This window comes from Ovis canadensis, chromosome 9, assembly GCF_042477335.2.
Source record: "Ovis canadensis isolate MfBH-ARS-UI-01 breed Bighorn chromosome 9, ARS-UI_OviCan_v2, whole genome shotgun sequence".
NCBI lineage: Eukaryota > Metazoa > Chordata > Mammalia > Artiodactyla > Bovidae > Ovis > Ovis canadensis.
Genome location: NC_091253.1, coordinates 89,414,473 through 89,432,930, shown reverse-complemented (window position 1 = coordinate 89,432,930; position 18,458 = coordinate 89,414,473). Strand labels below are relative to the sequence as shown.

General features: G+C 44.9%; 1 long non-coding RNA gene across 4 annotated transcripts in view; it reads right to left on the bottom strand.

The window, feature by feature from the left end:
* LOC138446304 (uncharacterized) overlaps positions 1-18,458 on the bottom strand; it is a 47,319-nt gene that overhangs the window by 14,752 nt on the left and 14,109 nt on the right. The gene's annotated exons all lie outside the window — the stretch shown is intronic.

The following is an 18,458-nucleotide window of genomic DNA, read 5'->3' as shown; positions in this document are numbered from 1 at the left end:
TCAAACACTCCCTCTCCCACCCTCATCCCTATCCCCTCACAATCACTAACACTTGCTTGTTATGCTGAGAATGTCATATAATTGGAATCATTCAGCATGCCACCTTTGGTGATTGGCCTTTTCATTCAGTATAATGCCCTTGGACCCGTCAAGTCCTGAGGTATCAGGGCGGTCCTCCAGGAATCTTGCTCTCAGCCTGAAGTTACCACCCTCCCTCTAGGTGGGGCCTTAGTTCCTGCAGAAAACCTTAAAGGTATGGCTTTGTATAGTCTGGAGAGAAACCGGGACCCTGCCCCAAGGCCCCTCTGTGCTTTCTGGATGGCTCCTCCTCTCCCTTTGATTCTCCTCCCTTCCTGGATGAGACTGTCAATCTGCCCTTTGGAGCTCAGGGAGGGTCAGGGAGGCTAAATAAATGGCCAAGGTTAGTCCAAAAGGGAAAAGTCCCAAGCAAGGCTGTTTCACAGGCAAAGCCCCACACAATAGGGAAGGTTCCCCTGGTGTCATCACTCCTGAGCCGGTCACCTCTCCACCAGCCAATCAAGAAAACGACACACCCTGCAGCTCTCACCCCAAATTTTGCCTACAAAAACTTTCCTCAAAAAAATCACTGGGGAGTTCAGGGGTTTTGAACCCGAGCCATCCACTTTCCTCGCTTGGCCCGACAATAAACCTTTCTCTGCTCCGAACTCTGACGTTTTGGTTTGTTTGGCCTCGTTATGTGTCAGGCACACGAACCTATGTTCTATAACAGATTCAAAATGTTTACTCCCCAAAATAGTAAAGCCTTTCATTGCACAGGTGGGTATAGCAAAGTTTGAGATGACAAAGGCCCCTTATAACAGATTTTCCTGAAAACTGCAGAGCCAGACAGAAAAAAATACTGCTCAGAATCCTGGTCTACTCAACGGGCTGCCAAATGTACTCCATGTGTGCCCCTTCCAGATGGCAAAGACTATACTCGCAAAACACAAAACACCTAAGAAGATCAGGCGGAACAATTACATCAGAGGCACAGAGGGAAGGGGAGGGATCAATTAGGAGTTTGGGATTAACAGATATCCATTTCTATATGCAAAATAGATAAACAACCAGGACCTACCGTATAGCACAGAAGACATACTTGATACCTTGTAAGAATCTACTGGGCTCCCCTTGTAGCTCACTCGGTAAAGAATCTGCCTGCAGTACAGGAGCTGCTGCTACTGCTGCTGCTAAGTCGCTTCAATCGTGTCCGACTCTGTGCGACCCCATGGACTGCAGCCTACCAGGCTCCTCCATCCATGGGATTTTCCAGGCAAGAGTACTGGAGTGGGATGCCATAGGAGACATGGGTTCTATCCCAGGGTTGGGGGGATCCCCTGGAGAAAGAAATGACAACCCACTCCAGTATCATTGACTGGAAAATCTCATGGACCGAGGAGCCTGGTGAGCTGCAGTCCATGGGGTCGCAAAGAGTCAGGCACAACTGAGCGACTAACACTTAAGAATCTATAATGGAGAAGAATCTGAAAAAGAATATATACATTTATAACTGAATCACTTTGCAGTATACCTGAAAGTAACACAACATTGTAAATGAGCTAGAATTTTTTTTTTTTTTAATTTAAAAAATATGGTAGGGTTTCCCTGGTGGCTTAGTGGTAAAGAGTCCACCCGCCAATGCAGGAGACGTGGGTTTGATCCCTGGTCTGGGAAGATCCCACACACCACGGAGCAACTGAGCCTGTACACCACAACTGTTGAGTCTGTGCTCTAGAGCCTGGGAGCTGCAACTGCTGAGTCCTCCTGCCACAACTACTGAAGCCTGAGAGCCTTAGAGCCCGGGCTCTGCAACAGGAGAAGCCCAAGCTCCTCAACTAGAGAAGAGACTGCACAGCAACAGCAAGAAAACCCAGCACCACCAAAATTAAGTGAGCGAGTAATTAAAAAATCATTTTAAAGGCCCAGAGGAAGAACTGCAAATTCCTCCTAGAAGGATGTTTGTTCCTTTAAGGTCAGAGTTTTGCAAAGTTGTTTCATCAACCAGCTTTCCCTAATGAGATACTAAAACACCAGTTTTGAAATGTCAAAAAGAGCCCCATCGTGGACATTTTTAGGGTACAATTTCCCTCGTTCCCTACTGTGTGTGTGATTGTGTGTGAAAGTCATCCCGTTGTGTCCAACTTTTTGCGACCCCATGGACTATACAGTCCATGGAATTCTCCAGGCCAGAATACTGGAGTGGGTAGCCTTTCCCTTCTCCAGGGGATCTTCCCAACCTAGGGATTGAACCCAGGTCTCCTGCATTGCAGGTGGATTCTTTACCAGCTGAGCCACATGGGAAGTACCCTATTAAATATTCACAAGTATAAATTATATACCTGCCTATGGTATTAGTTGGAAGTTGGCTTTCTGATGCCCCTTCTTCAGGAAAGATGTTTGACTGGCTTCCTACCTAATCACCCAGTCCAGACCCATCTGTCTTTCAGCTAAGCAAATCCCAGTGTCTTTCCACTGGGGGCACTTTTCCCTGGTGTCCTTTAATTCAGGTATCCCCAGTATCTTTCATCCAAATAAACCCTCCTCAGTGTCTCTCAAGTGAGGAATCAGATATTTTTTAATCCATCACTGAATAAAACTGAAGACTGCCTGTAATTGGGAGAGCTAAGACCCAGAAGTGACTCACCCAAATTTGTCTGGACCCAGCAAGGAGGTGGGAGGACATAAGTGACCCTTGCAGGTGGTGAGGCAGGAGATAGATGGGCTCCAGGCTAGACATTTATAGCCAGCCATTTATAGTTTACACATCCAGATAGAATTAACAACAGGAACAGGACAAATTGCTGGACTTTGCCTCTGGTGGAGACTTTAAGATAATAGTAATGGCAAGGGCAGAGAGGAGCTGAGCTCTGCCCAGATAAGAGATAAACAGAACACATATTATTCACGCTTGAGGTCAAGAAGACCTTCCCAACTACCCATGTGCAGAAAGGCTCCTCAGGGGTCAGAAAGGGAGGAGGCGCTACCCCATAATATGTGATGTCAACCTACCAATAGGCCTCTTCCCTGGAAATCCATCTTGGCTAAGAAGAGATGTGCATGCACACAGGGATGTGTGCTCACACAGGGAAGGATCTGAGATAAACCAAAGGCAGAATCAAACCCAGGCAGAGCAAGATGATTGGCCAAGAGGGAACCCAAAAGCAATGCCCCATAAAACTGATTTAAACTACCACAAGGGTGTGACTCTGAGTCCACCCGTGTGCCTGTCCACACATATACTCCTCATAAACACATTACTTGTTTCACTCCTTCCTGTCTCCCTGCTTTGTGTTTTGTTTATTTTATTTACTTTTTGGTTACACTGGGCCTTCGCTGCTGCAAGCAAGCTTTCTCTAGTTGGGGTGAGCAAAGGCTACTCTTTGTTGCAGTGCGTGGCCTTCTCACTGCGGTGGCTTCTCTTGTTGTGGAGCACGGGTCCAGGCACATGGGCACTGATTGCAGTGTGCAGGCTCAGTAACTGTGCGTGCAGGCTCTGGTAGCTACGGCACGTTCGTCATAGTTGCTCCCAGCATGTGGAATCTTCCCAGACCAGGGATCAAACCTGTGTCCCCCACATTTGGCAGGTGGATTCTTATCTACTGTGCCACCAGGAAGTCTCTTCCCATCTCTTTGTGGAAATTTATTTCCATAAAGCTGACCAGACAGGACCTTATCATTAACCACTGGCCCATGTGGTCTAGGGGCTAGGATTCAGCATTCTCATTGCTCCAGCATGACTTAAGTCTCTGGCTGGGAACTGAAATCCTGCTTCAAGCTGCTGCAGGCCAAGGAGACCTGAGATCAGCACTAAGGCTCCAGATCCTCGTAGGGTTCAGGTAAAGGAGAGACGTCTACTCTGGGTTCCTTCATGATCGCCAAAATATTTGACTGAGAGGAAATCCACGCAAGGTAAAAGCTGTGAGCTAAGTTTTATTCTAGGAACTTCCTGAGGACTATGGCCTAGAAGACAGCCACTCAGGTAGCTCTGAAGAACTGTTCCCAAGAAGTAAAGGAGAAGTTACAATATATAGGAACTTTGTTCGTTGCAAAAGCATGTAGTCGACAATGTAAAGATTAACTGCTGATTGCAAAGAACAGGAATCTCAAAGATTTTAGTGCTTTTCTATGGGTTGGAAGATGCAAGAACCTGGGGTTATTGAAATCTTCCCCTAGATAGGCATCTTAACTATGGAGGAGCCAACATATGCAAAGCACAGAGTGCTTCCTGTTTTCCTCCCTCCTGCTTTCCCCTCAGGGTGCACTGGTAGTGGGCAACTGCAGCGGCAACGTCTCCATCCTTGTAGAAATCACTGCGGATGGTGACTGCAGCCATGAAATTAAAAGACGCTTCCTCCTGGCAAGGAAAGTTATGACCAACCTAGATAGCATATTAAAAAGCAGAGACATTACTTTGTCAACAAAGATCCTGTTTAGTCAAGGCTATGGTTTTTCCAGTGGCCATGTATGGATATGAGAACTGGACTATAAAGAAAGCTGAGCGCCAAAGAATTGATGCTTTTGAACTGTGGTGTTGGAGAAGACTCTTGAGAATCCCTTAGACTGCAAGGAGATCCAACCAGTCCATCCTAAAGGAGATCAGTCCTGAATATTCAATGGAAGGACTGATGCTGAAACGGAAACTCCAATACTTTGGCCATCTCATGCGAAGAGCTGACTCATTTGAAAACACCCTGATGCAGGGAAAGAGTGAAGGCAGGAGGAGAAGGGGACGACAGAGGATGAGATGTCTGGATGGCATCACTGACTCGATGGACATGGGTCTGGGTGAACTCCAGGAGTTGGTGATGGACAGGGAGGCATGGCGTGCTGCAGTCCATGGGTTTGCAAAGGGTTGGATACGACTGAGCTACTGAACCAAACTGAACTTATAGAAATGGAATGGCATGAAACATCCCCCCCACCCCCACTATCCAAATACTAAAGAGAATATGGATGAATTCCAATATAATGTGGATGAATAAAAAGGCTTGTTTGACTCAAAAGTCAGGTATAATGAAAAACCATTGATAAAAACTCTATTATAAAAATAACAACACTCGTGGCAAATCAAGAGTCTCAGTAAGCAATGTAGCAGGGCAAATGACAAATTCAGTGCTGACCAAGGATATGGAAAATGGAAGTATTTCTGGTAAATTTCTCTGGAGCAGGATCTTTCTGATACGATGCTAGCTGATTATCACTGTAATCAGAGTAACCAGCTTCCCCTGGAGTAGCTCAAACTAACACACATATTTATATCACACTGTCCATGCTGAGGCATTTTAAATAAATTACAAATAGCATCTCATGAGCAAATCCAGAAACTCAAGATACTTATAAGTAAGATTTTTAAGATATGAAGTATAAAAGTTGCTTTGAGACTTCCAGGATGGGACTAAGACAAAGGCACGAGCCTTGTCATAAAGGAGGCGTGTTGTGTGTCCTTTGAGGCAGGACACAGGGAGAATGGCTGAAGATGCACCCTGACAGGGACGTGAAACTCACAAACACAGCAACCTACTGCTTCGCAGGGCTTCAGTGCAAACTCAGAGCATCGGGCAGTCTCTGTAAGACCCTCAGCGGCAGCGAGACATTGCAAAGCAGCACTTGGAGAAGACAGCAGTGCTGCGGAGACACTGGGAGCATCTCTGAGCCCAAGCAAGGGACTTGGCCGCTGAGACACGACCGACCCCCTGCCCTCTGGCCCCCTGTGCCTACCATTGCCTCCCACGGGGCAGGTTTAACACCTGAAGGAGGAATCTGAAACCACCGCAGATGGCGATTATTACCAGAACACAGGGCTTTCTCAACCCCCACCCTATCCACTTGAAACCGTGCAACTCGGATGGGACGTGAACCCATAGGCCAGAACTTGAACCTGGCCAGAACCCGGAATGGGGCTCGAACCCACTTTTAACTGAGGTCAAACACCCGGTCTCAGGACTTAATGAAACTCAGGTTCTTGATGTCTCATCACAGAAAGAATTCAGCAAGAGACAAACAGATAGATAAGAAGTGGATTCATTTAGAGAGAACCAGACCCTGCAGACAGGGTGGGCCGTCTTAGAAGGTGGGAGGTTCCGAAAGTACACTATGGTTAGTTTATAGTTCAGTCTTATCTGACTCTTTGCAACCCCATGGACTGCAGCACACCAGGCTTCCCTGTCCATCACCAACTCCCAGAGCTTGCTCAAATTCATGTCCATCAAGTTGGTGATGCCATTCAACCAACTTATCCTCTGTTGTCCCTTTCTCCTCCTGCCTTCAATCTTTCCCAGCATCAGGGTCTTTTCCAGTGAGTCGGTTCTTCGCATCAGGTGGCCAAAGTTTTGGAGCTTCAGTTTCACCATCAGTCCTTCTAATGAATATTCAGGACTGATTTCCTTTATGATGGACTAGTTGGATCTCCTTGGGTCCAAGGGACTCTCAAGAGTCTTCTCCAACACCACAGTTCAAAAGCACCAGTTCTTCGGTGCTCAGCATTTTTTATGGTCCAACATTCACATCCATACATGACCACTGGAAAAATGATAGCTTTGACTAGACAGACCTTTGTCGGCAAAGTAATATGTCTGCTTTTTAATATGCTGTCTAGGTTGGTCATAGCTCTTCTCCCCAGGAGTAAACATCTTTTCATTTCATTGCAGTCACCATCTGTAGTGATTTTGGAGCTCAGAAAAATAAAGTCTGTCACTTTTTCCATTGTTTCCCCATCTATTTGCCATGAAGACTATATGCCATGATCTTAGTTTTTTGAATGTTGAGTTTTAAGCCAGCTTTTTCATGCTCCTCTTTCACTTTCATCAAAAGGCTCTTCAGTTCCTCTTTGCCTTCTTCCATAATGATGGTGTTATCTGCATATCTGAGGTTATTGATACTTCTGTGGTTAATTTCAGATGTTCAAGCTGGATTTAGAAAAGGCAGAGGAACCAGCAGATATGACTGAGCAACTTCACTTTCTCTTTTCACTTTCATGCATTGGAGAAGGAAATGGCAAGCCACTCCAGTGTTCTTGCCTGGAGAATCCCAGGGATGGGGGAGCCTGGTGGGCTGCCGTCTATGGGGTCACACAGAGTCGGACACGACTGAAGTGACTTAGAAGCAGCAACAGAGGAACCAGAGATCAAATTGCCAATATCCACTGGATCACTGAAAAAGCAAGAGAGTTCCAGAAAAACATATACTTCTGCTTTATTGACTACACCAAAGCCTTTGACTGTGTGGATCACAACAAACTGTGGAAAATTCTGAAAGAGATGGAAATACCAGACCACCTGACCTGCCTCCTGAGAAATCTGTATGCAGGTCAAGAAGCAGCAGTTAGAACTAGACATGGAACAACAGACTGGTTCCAAATCAGGAAAGGAGTACATCAAGTCTGTATATTGTCACCCTACTTATTTAACTTATATACAGAGTACATCATGAGAAATCCTGGACTGGATGAAGCACAAACTGGAATCAAGATTGCCGGGAGAAATATCAGTAACCTCAGTATGCAGATGACACCACCATTATGGCAGAAAGCTAAGAAGTACTAAACAGCCTCTTGATGAAAATGAAAGAGGAGAGTGAAGAAGTTGGCTTAAAACCCAACATTCAGGAAAGTAAGATCATGGCATCTGGTCCCATCAATTCATGGCAAATAGATGAGGAAACAGGGAAAACAGTGGAAACAGTGACAGACTTTATTTTCTGGGGCTCCAAAAACACTGCAGATAGTGACTGCAGCCATGAAATTAAAAGACGCTTCCTCCTTGGAAGAAAAGTTATGACCAACCTAGACAGCATATTAAAAAGCAGAGACATTTTTTTTGCCAACAAAGATCCATCTAAGTCAAAGCTATGGTTTTTCCAGTAGTCATGTGTGGAAGTGAGAGTTGGACCATAAATAAAGTTGAGAGCCAAAGAATTCATACTCTTAAACTGCAGTCTTGGAGAAGACTCTTGAGAGTCCCTTGGACTGCAAAGAGATCCAACCAGTCCATCCTAAAAGAAATCAGTCCTGAATATTCATTGAAAGGACTGATGGTGAAGCTGACAGTCCAATACTTTGGCCACCTGATGCTGGGAAAGACTGAAGGTGGGAGGAGGAGACAAAAGAGGATGAGATGGTTGGATGGCATTACCAACTCAATGGATATGAGTTTACTAAACTCCGAGAGTTGGTGATGGACAGAGAGGCCTGGCGTGCTGCAGTCCATGGGGTCGCAAAGAGTTGGACACGATTGAATGACTGAACTGACTGTGGTAAATTTACAGGGGCTGGAAAATTTCTTAGGTTAATGAGTGGGAGGGTTATTTCAACTATTTGGGGGAAGGCACAGGGATTTCCAGGAGTTGAGCCACTGTCCACCTTTTGACCTCTTATGGTCAGCCTCAGAACTCTCATGCTACCCATGGATGTGCTGTTTAGCATATGCTAATACATTACAATGAACATATAATGAGGCTCAGGGTCCACCGAAAGTCAAACCTTCTGCCATCTTGAACCTACTTAGTTCTAACTGGTTTTTGTCATGTCCTACAGCTCTGCCATTCTTAAGATTGTGTCCTATCCCTTTCTGCCCTGTTTCACCCTGACTGCCATTTTTCCAAGAGGAAAGAACTAGAAAAATGGTTCTAGGCTGGAGTGGTAGCTGGTACCTAGGCTGGAGCTGTAGCTACCAGTGGCATGTCAAGAGGACATTGCCTAAAATATAAAATGCCTTAGACGTTAGGCACTGCTTTAAACTAGGAGACTGGGAACAGTCCAGATACCCATCAGGAGGTGTTGGTTGAATCACTTACACTACATGCAGAGATGGCATTCTAGCAAGGATGGCATTCCATGTGGCTGCAGAAAAGGATAAGGAAAATCTCTGTCTCCTAATATCTCATGATCACTGGGTGATCAAAAAATGGTAGGTGCTATCCTTCACACTCCTGAACTTTCCATTCCTTCAGATGCTCCACAAATCTGATTCCAAGCTACCTTTTAACTTCACGCCCACTGCTTCCCTGCACATACCCCTTCCTGACTCTTCTTGACCTGCTCCACCTAGAATACCCTTCCCTTGGGACTTCCCTGGTGGCCCAGTAACTAAGATTTCACACTTTCAGTGCAGGGGGCCCTGAGTTCGATCCCTGGTCAGGGAGTTAAATTCCACATGCAACTAATGGTTCGCAGGCTGCAACCACAGATCCCACATGCCACACCAGAGATCAAAGATCCCAGCTGCCACAACTAAGCACAATCACACACACGCACACATGCCTATATACATTTTAATAAATTTGTAAGTAAATAAAAAATAGAATACCCTTCCCCAGCTACCTATAGTTGAAATCCAACCAAGCACAGCGCTATAGAAACTTCTCAATGGAAGAAATGTCCTATATTCGTACTGCCAAATATGGAAGCCTCTAGCCATATGGTTCATTGAAAGCCCTTAAAATATGGCAAGTGAAACTGAAGGATGAAATTTATAATTCAATTTATTATATTGTATTTCATTCTAAAGAGCCATATAGGCAATCACTTCAAGATCATTTTAAATCTCTTGGAATCCTGTCCTAATCTCCTCAGTCCTTATTCAATCATAACTTTTACACACAAATACAGACTCACACGCGCACACACCCACACACACAGATTGCCTCCTCCTTTCTGCACGGCCCTGTACTTGGATCCATTACACTCCGTGTCACTGTTGCCCTGTCTTCCGCTGCAGGCTCCTACATTTTCTGAGACCTTTTCTGTACATCACGTTTCTGGGCCCCCATGGTGCCATGAATACAGTTAGGAATTGGAGAGCCATTCGCTAGACGATTTTGAAGTGTGACGGGAATAATCATTAACGTCTCAACATAGAAATTGCTAATGTGCAAATCTGTAGTCTGGACCTGCAGCAGTATAGAGCCCAGTTCTGAGCTTAAGGAATATGAACGGAGATTAAATGCTCATTTTTAGAATTTACTGAGAATTTATCTAGGTTACTTTCACTTTATGTGCTGTTCTTACCCTCGTATTGACTTACAGAAGTTACTGACACCAAACTGCTTCCTCAGTAAAACACAAGTGATTTATAACTTTCCTTAGGCCTACAGTTCTATTTTGCCATGTACGCCATTCCTCAGTAGGAACTGATGGAAACATTTTGTGCTATGTAACAGTCTTTTGAATTGAAAGAATTGTTTGCTCTGCAATATTTTCAATTTTATAAGCAAAGCATTTAATTCAATTAAGCTTTTTTTTTTTTTTAGATAATGGTAGATTCATGTGCAATTGTAAGAAATAAAATAGATCCCTTCCCCAGTTTCCCTCAAAGCCAATATCTTGCAAAACTCTAGTACAATGTGGCAAACAGGAAATTGACATTAGTATCATCCACCACTTTATTCAGATTTCCTCAGTTTTAGGTGTCCTTCTGTGTGTGTATTTAACATTATGCAATTTAACCACTCAGAGATTCGTGTGAAAGTGAAAGTCACTCAGTCCTGTCCGACTGTTTGCAACCCCATGGACTGTGGCCTGCCAGGCTCCTCTGTCCGTGGAATTCTCCAGGCCAGAATATTGGAGTAGGTAGACTTGACCTTCTCCAGGGGATCTTCCCAACCCAAGAATCGACCCCAGGCCTCCCACACTGCAGGCGGATCCTTTACCAGCTGAGCCACTAGGGAGGCCCAAGAATAGTGGAGTGGGTAGCCTGTCCCTCTCCAGCAGATCTTCCCGACCCAGGAATAGAACCGAGGTCTCCTGCACTGCAGGGGGATTCTTCACCAACTGAGCTATCAGGGAACCCCCGGAGATTCGTGTAATCAGCACCGATTAAGCTACACAACAGCCTCATCTCATAAGTTTTCCCTTCTACCATCACACACACTTTCTCCAGCCCCACCCCAGTCCCTAACCCATGACAACACATACCCTGATCCTTATCTCTATGATTTTGTCATCTCAAGAAGGTAATATAAATGGAATCATACTGCATATACCTTTGGGATTGGCTTGTTCACTTAGCATGATTCCCTTCTGATCCACCCAAACTACTGTGTCCATAGTTTCCTCCTGTTGCTGTACAGCATCACATGGCACATGAACACAGTTTATTCAACCATCCATCCGCTGAGGACATTCGGACTGTTTCTAGATTCGCACTATTATGAACAAAGCTGTGGTGAACATTAGCATACATATTTTAGTGTGGACACAAGTTTCTGTCCATCTATAATAAATGCTCAGGAGTGAAATTATTGTTTTGTCTGATGATTGCTTGTTTAATTTTGTTAGAAACTGCTGAACTATTTCCCAAAGTGGCCATATAACATTCCCCCAAAACAAAGCTTTTAAAATAAGAGCTATTTTGAAAATAAGTTCAAATTCTGTTAAATATCAGGTTCAGTTCAGTCGCTCAGTCGTGTCCGACTCTTTGCGGACACAAATGGCAGCACGCCAGGCCCCATGAATCGCAGCACGCCAGGCCTCCCTGTCCATCACCATCTCCCGAAGTTCACTCAAACTCACATCCATTGAGTTGGTGATGCCATCCAGCCATTTCATCCTCTGTCGTCCCCTTCTCCTCCTGCCCCCAATCCCTCCCAGCATCAGAGACTTTTCCAATGAGTCAGCTCTTCGCATGAGGTGGCCAAAGTACTGGAGTTTCAGCTTTAGCATCATTCCTTCCAAAGAACACCCAGGACTGATCTCCTTTAGAATGGACTGGTTGGATCTCCTTGCAGTCCAAGGGACTCTCAAGAGTCTTCTCCAACACCACAGTTCAAAAGCATCAATTCTTCAGCGCTCAGCTTTCTTTATGGTCCAACTCTCACATCCATACATGACTACTGGAAAAATCACAGCCTTGACTAGATGGACCATTGTTGGCAAAGTAATGTCTCTGCTTTTGAATATGTACTTTAGTAAAATAAATTTGTTTTAGACCCAGGTAAATTCTGGTCTCCGAAATAGATACTGCTGCTGCTTAACAGACCAGAAAATGCAGTTGGGGATGGTTGATTTGGTTTGTTATCAATCACAGAAATAACTGAAATGAATAGAAAGTTCTGAATAGTCATCTCCTCTGCACTTGAGTGCTGAAGAATTGATGCTTTTGAACTGTGGTGTTGGAGAAGACTCTTGAGAGTCCTTTGGACTGCAAGGAGATCCAACCAGTCCATCGTAAAGGAAGTCAGTCCTGAATGTTCATTGAAAGGACTGATGCTGAAGCTAAAACTCCAATCCTTTGGCCCCCTTATGTGAAGAACTGATTCATTTGAAAAGACCCTGATGCTGGGAAAGATTGAAGGCAGGAGGAGAAGGGGACAACAGAGGATGAGATGGTTGGATGGCATCACCAACTCAATGGACATGAGTTTGAGCAAGCCCCGGGAGATGGTGATGAACAGGGAAGCCTGATGTGCTGCAGTCCATGGGGTCACAAAGAGTCGGAAATGATGGAGCGACTGAACTGCCTGATTGAAGCACTCATTTTACAGAAGGCTTTCTGCTAGTCACAAGGATCTGATGTTATCATGAAGGGACTTAGTGCTTTCCCAGATATGAAAGTGAAAGTGAATTCGCTCAGTCACGTCCAACTCTCTGCGACCCCATGGACTGTAGCTTACCAGGCTCCTCCGTCCATGGGATTCTCCAGGCAAGAGTACTGGAGTGGTGGTATTTGACTTCCCTGGTGGCTCAGATGGTAAAGCATCTGCCTACAATGTGGGAGACCCGGGTAAGATCCCTGGGTTGGGAAGATCCTCTGGAGAAGGAAATGGCAACCCCTTCCAGTACTCTTGCCTGGAAAATCCCATGGATGGAGGAGCGTGGTAGGCTACCCAGTCCATGGGGTTACAAAGAGTCAGACACGACTGAGTGACTTCACTTTCTTTCTTTCTAGATATGGAAAGATGCAAGGATTGGTCTTATGAAATCTGGTCCTGAAAGTATCCTACTATCTAAAGACCTGTCCACAGATTCCCTGGAGCACAGAGGGCTTCACTCCACTCTGAACTCCCTCAGAGGGGGTTGAAGGTCAACACCCGCAGCAGCACAGGGCTCAGTCTCCACAGAAAAGTGAAAGTGAAGTCGCTCAGTCGTGTCCAACTCTTTGGGACCCCACGGCCTGTAGCCTACCAGGCTTCTTGGTCCATGAGATTTTCCAGGCAAGAATACTGGAGTGGGTTACCATTTCCTTCTCCAGGAGACCTTCCTGACCCAGGGACTGAACCCAGGTCTCCAGCATTGGAGGCAGACGCTTTACCGTCTGAGCCACAGAGGAGACAGCAAACCCCCTTGTTCTTCAGTCCTTGGCAATGCTCTTGAAAGTCGCTCAGTCGTGTCCGACTCTCTATGACCTCATGGATTATACGGTCCATGGAATTCTCCAGGCCAGAATACTGGAGTGGGTAGCCTTCCCCTTCTCCAGGGGATCTTCCCAACCCAGGAATCAAACCCAGGTCTCCTGCATTGCAGGCGGATTCTTTACCAGCTGAGCCACAAGGGAAACCCGATTGGCAAGTGCCAATTTACAGCTGACCGGAGAAAGGGCTGGAGAATATTACAAGTCAGATACCTTGCAGTCGTCAACAATATAAACAGTGATCAGTTCAGGGTAAAAGCCCTTCTTGGAAAGTGCATACATACCCTGTCCTTTATCATCATAAATTTAAATATTTTATTTGCCAGAAACTTTCTGAGAACTTGAACTCTAATGATTAAACATTATATAGTTTTTGACATCAATGCTGTGTAAGGCAGAAAACATCCAGCCATAATGTAGATATGGAGTCCAAAATGTTCATCACATAAATCACACTCAAAAAACTAAGGTCATGGCATCTGGCCACATTACTTCATGGCAAACAGATGAGGGGAAATGGAAACAGTGGCAGATTTTATTTTGGGGGGGCTCCAAAATCACTGTGGATTGTAGACTGCACCATGAAATTAAAAGACACTTGCTCCCTGGAAGAAAAGCTAGTGTATTAAAAAGCAGAGACATCACTTTGCTGACAAAGGTTCATATAGTCAAAACTAGGGTTTTTCCAGTAGTCATGTACAGATGTGAGAGTTGGACCATAAAGAAGCCAGAGCACCAAAATATTAATTCTTTTGAACTGTGGTGTTGAGTTTTGAGAGTCCCTTGGACAGCAAGGAGATCAAACTAGTCAATCCTAAAGGAAATCAGTTCTGAATATTCATTGGAAGGACTGATGCTGAAGCTGAAACTCCAGTGCTTTGGCCACCTGATGTGAAGAACTGTCTCATTGGAAAAGACCCTGATGCTGGGAAAGATTAAAGGCAGGAGGAGAAGGGGACAATAGAGGATGAGATGGTTGGATGGCATCATCGACTCGATGGATATGAGTTTGAACAAACTGTGGGAGACAGTGGAGGACAGGCAAGCCTGGCATGCTGCAGTCCGTGGAGTCGCAAAGGGTTAGAGATAACCTAGCGAATGAACAACAAATCGCATGAAATATAAAGTGTTTTTGTAAAATAATGAAAAATACTATTTTTTCAGCCAGTCTATACTGTCTCACAAGGCATAAAAGGAAAGATGAAGGAACTGTATCTGGGCAAACCTTGGTCTGCGTAGGCTTTGGATTAGCATCACTGGCAGTTCTTTTCCAGCCTTCCCCACAAGAAGGAAACAATCCCCCTTCACTGTTCCCTCTCTCCACGTGAGAGAGGGGCTGGGCAGAGGATGGAAGCAATCTAACCAGATCTCGGTTCCTTTTATCTCAGGGTTTCTCAGGTGTGAGATTTCCTTGTTTGTTTGTTGTAGGAAATTGTGTTTACTCACTGCATGTTTGTAAAAGGAAATTGAATTTTCTACCCTTTAACCCACTCTGTGTGCCTTCACCAACCTCTTTAAAATTGACTTGACTGGTAGAAAAACTGTGCAGATCTTTTTGGAATTAGGAAATATGCACCAGATTTCCTCCACGTACTGATTTTGAAACATGGAAAAATTAAGAGTGATTTTAACAGAAAGGTTTGTGAAACACAATTTAGAATTTTAACTTAACAACACATCACGCATTTATTACCCCAAAAAAGCACCATCAGTAAAATAAACTTGCTGATGGTAGGATGGATTATGAATTGATTCCGTGTGCATGGAATGTTGTACCCAATCATAGCTATCATATATGGAACATCTTTTCTGTAGTAGGTGCTTTATGTTTCTTATCTTGTGAATGTGTGCTAAGTCACCTCAGTCTTGTCTGACTCTCTGTGACCCAATGGACTATAGCCCACCAGGATCCTCTGTTCGTGGGATTCTCCAGGCAAGAATCCTGGAGTGGGTTACAATGTCCTCCTCCGGGGGATCTTCCCAACCCAGGGACTGAACACGCGTCTCTTGTGTCTCCTACATCTTTACCGTTAGAGCCACATGGAAGCCTCATTTGTTATCTCAGATGCTCACAAAAGCTAACTTAAGGAACTTGGAGTGTGTGCTGAGTCACTCAGTTGTGTCCAACTTTTTGAGACCCCATGGACTGTAACCTGCCAGGCTCCACTGTCCCTGGAATTCTCCAAGCAAGAATACTAGAGTAGGTTGCCATTTCCTTCTTCAGGGGATCTTCACGACCCAGGAATCGAACCTGCAACTCCTGCATTGACAGGCAGATTCTTTACCACTGTGCCACCCAGGAAGCCCAAAAGAAACTTAAAGTAACAGTCCCAAATTCCAGAGACATTGTACAATTACAAAGGTTCAAGAAAGAGAACCAGCATCTCAGTCATCTTGCTAAATCAGTATTTCCCAAGTCACTGTTGTGTGAACACTGTCTGGGAGTTACTAGTTGAGTTTCAAATTTTGTTTCAGAGTCAAAGTTGAGGAATTCCTGTATACTGTCTCCACACTTAAGAGTCTGTCTTTCATATCAGCATATTCAAGTTTCAGAAAAACCCTACATTTAAACAAGTGTTTTGGACTTCCCTGGTGGACCAGTGGCTAAGACTCTGTGTTTGCAATACAGGGGGATCTGGGTTTGATCCCTGGTCGGGAAACTAGGTCCTACATGCCGCAACTAAGAGTTCGGATGCTGCAACCCAGTGCAGTCAAACAATTTTTTTTTTTTAAGTGTATAATTCTTTTTCACTGAGTAGCTCACAAATATGTTTGAACTTGAAATTCTTTTTTTTTTTTTTTTTTAAGGAATGCCTGTCTCATCTTGGAAACTTACTGTGACTGATGCTGAGTTGATTTTTACTGAAGAAGTGACTACAGAGGCCTACAGCTGAGGACCAAGGAGCATTAAGTACCATGTGTTCTGAAGAGAACTGCCATAACCACAGTACCATCCCAGTCTCTATCCTTTCACGGTGTCAGTCCCCACCCCCACCCAAGAAGACGAGGGAGGGGGGTTAGGAAGAGTGGCAAGAGGAGAGCGCTGTTGTTTCAGAGCGGGCTTCCCCTGCCGTGTCTGCAGGGTGGACGCAGCGGGTCCCTCACCACCACTCCGACCAAATGAAGAGGGGTTCCCAGAGAAATTCTTCTGAAGATTTGACTCACTGCGCTGCGCATGGACGTCGTTGGCACAGACAAGTCAGTGATGGCAGAGAAGACTGCTCATCAGAGCTCTCCAGAAAAACAGAACCAGCAAAGTGTGTGTGTGTGTGTGTGTGTGTGTGTAATAGTGAGGGTGGGCCATATCCAACCAGTTGACAGCCTTAAGGAGCATCATACATGTATGTGATATATATATATATATATATATAATTTTTGTAAAAAATTAAGACTAAATTTTTAGAGATGGGTTTAGGTTTACAGCAAAAGGGAACAGAAAATCCAGAGATTTCCCATACACTCCTGCCTCCCCACTCCACTTGCTTCCCTGGTGGCTCAGTTGGTGAAGAATCTGCCTTTAAGGTGGGAGGCCTGGGTTTGATCCCTGGGTTGGGAAGATCCCCTGGAGAAGGGAATGACTACCCATTCCAGTATTCTGGCCTGAGGAATCCCATAGACGTTATAGTCCATGGGATTGCAGAGAGTCAGACACGACTGAGCAACTTTCACTTTCCCCACCCCACATACACATACAGACTCCTCCATTATCAACATCTCCCGCCAGAGCGACACGTTTGCTGGGGGGAGGACAAGGGATGCCTCTTTATTACCCAAAGTCCACAGTTTCCCTTGCGGTTCACTCTGATATTATACATTATATGGGTTTGGAGACATGGCAAACCAATATGGCCTCATACAGAGTATTCTCACTGCCCTAAAAATCCTCTGTGCTCTGCCTAGTCACCCCTCAGCTGCAAACTCTGGCAACTACTGATCTTTCTTTAGTGTCCCCGTAGTTTTGCCTTTTCCGGACATCACAGAGTTAGAATCATACAGTAGGTAGCCTTTTCAGCTTGTCTTCTTTCAATTAATAATATACAGAAGTCCCTCCATACCTCTTCATGGCTCCACACCTCATTTCTGAGAAAGAGATTTATTTTAAAGAATTGGCTCATGCAATTGTGGAAAGCGGCAAGTCTGAAACTAGCAGGGCAGGCTGACAATCGTGCAGAAGTCAATGCTGCGGTCTTGCCAGTCAAATGCAGTCTACAAGCAGAGTTCTTCTTGTGGAGACCTGTCTTAGCTCTTAGGACCTTCAGATGATTGCATGAAGCCCTTCCATATTATGCAAGGTAATTTGCTTTACTCATACTGGACTGATTTTGGACGGGAGCTGAGCAGCATATGGGACTTTAGTTCCCAGGGCTCAAACCTTAGCCCCCCATATTGGAAGCAAGAAGTCTTAACCACTGGACCACGAGTGAAGTCCCAAAGTGTGGTGATTTCAATGTTAATCACATCTAAACGTTGCCTTCACAGCAACATCTAGGCTTGTGTTTGACCAAATAACTGGCATCATGACGTAACCAAGGTGATACTTAAAATGAACCATCATGATCCCTAGGAGAGGATTAAGCAATCAGAAAAAGAAAACACTCAGAACCTGTCTCTACCATCTAGCTACTCTAACACATTGGAGAAACTGGAGTAGAGAAGAGGAGGGAATCCCCAAGAGAGATCACAAGCTCCTTCCTCCACTGCAGTTGGGAAAGACAAGACGAGAAAGCACAGGGCAGCTCCATCTGCCTGCACATCCCTGAGCCATAAACCTGGTGAGTACTTGGAGGCAGGGAGAGGAAGTGGGGGAATAAAGGGTAAAGTCTAACAGGAGCTGTAAACAGGACTGGACTATTGTTACCAGAAGTGACTGGAGAGTGATGAAATCTTCTAGAAATGTTTCTACGGAACAGGAAAGAAAGATTCAACAGAAAATGGATGAAGGAAGGTGTGAATGGAACAAAAGAAATCATTTTGTATTTAGACCCTACTGCACTGACACTCGTTAATAAAAATGATGGTATCTGACTTTCCCGCTGGCCCAGTGATTAAGAATCTGTCTGCCAGTGCAGGGGACATGGCTTTGATCCCTAGTCA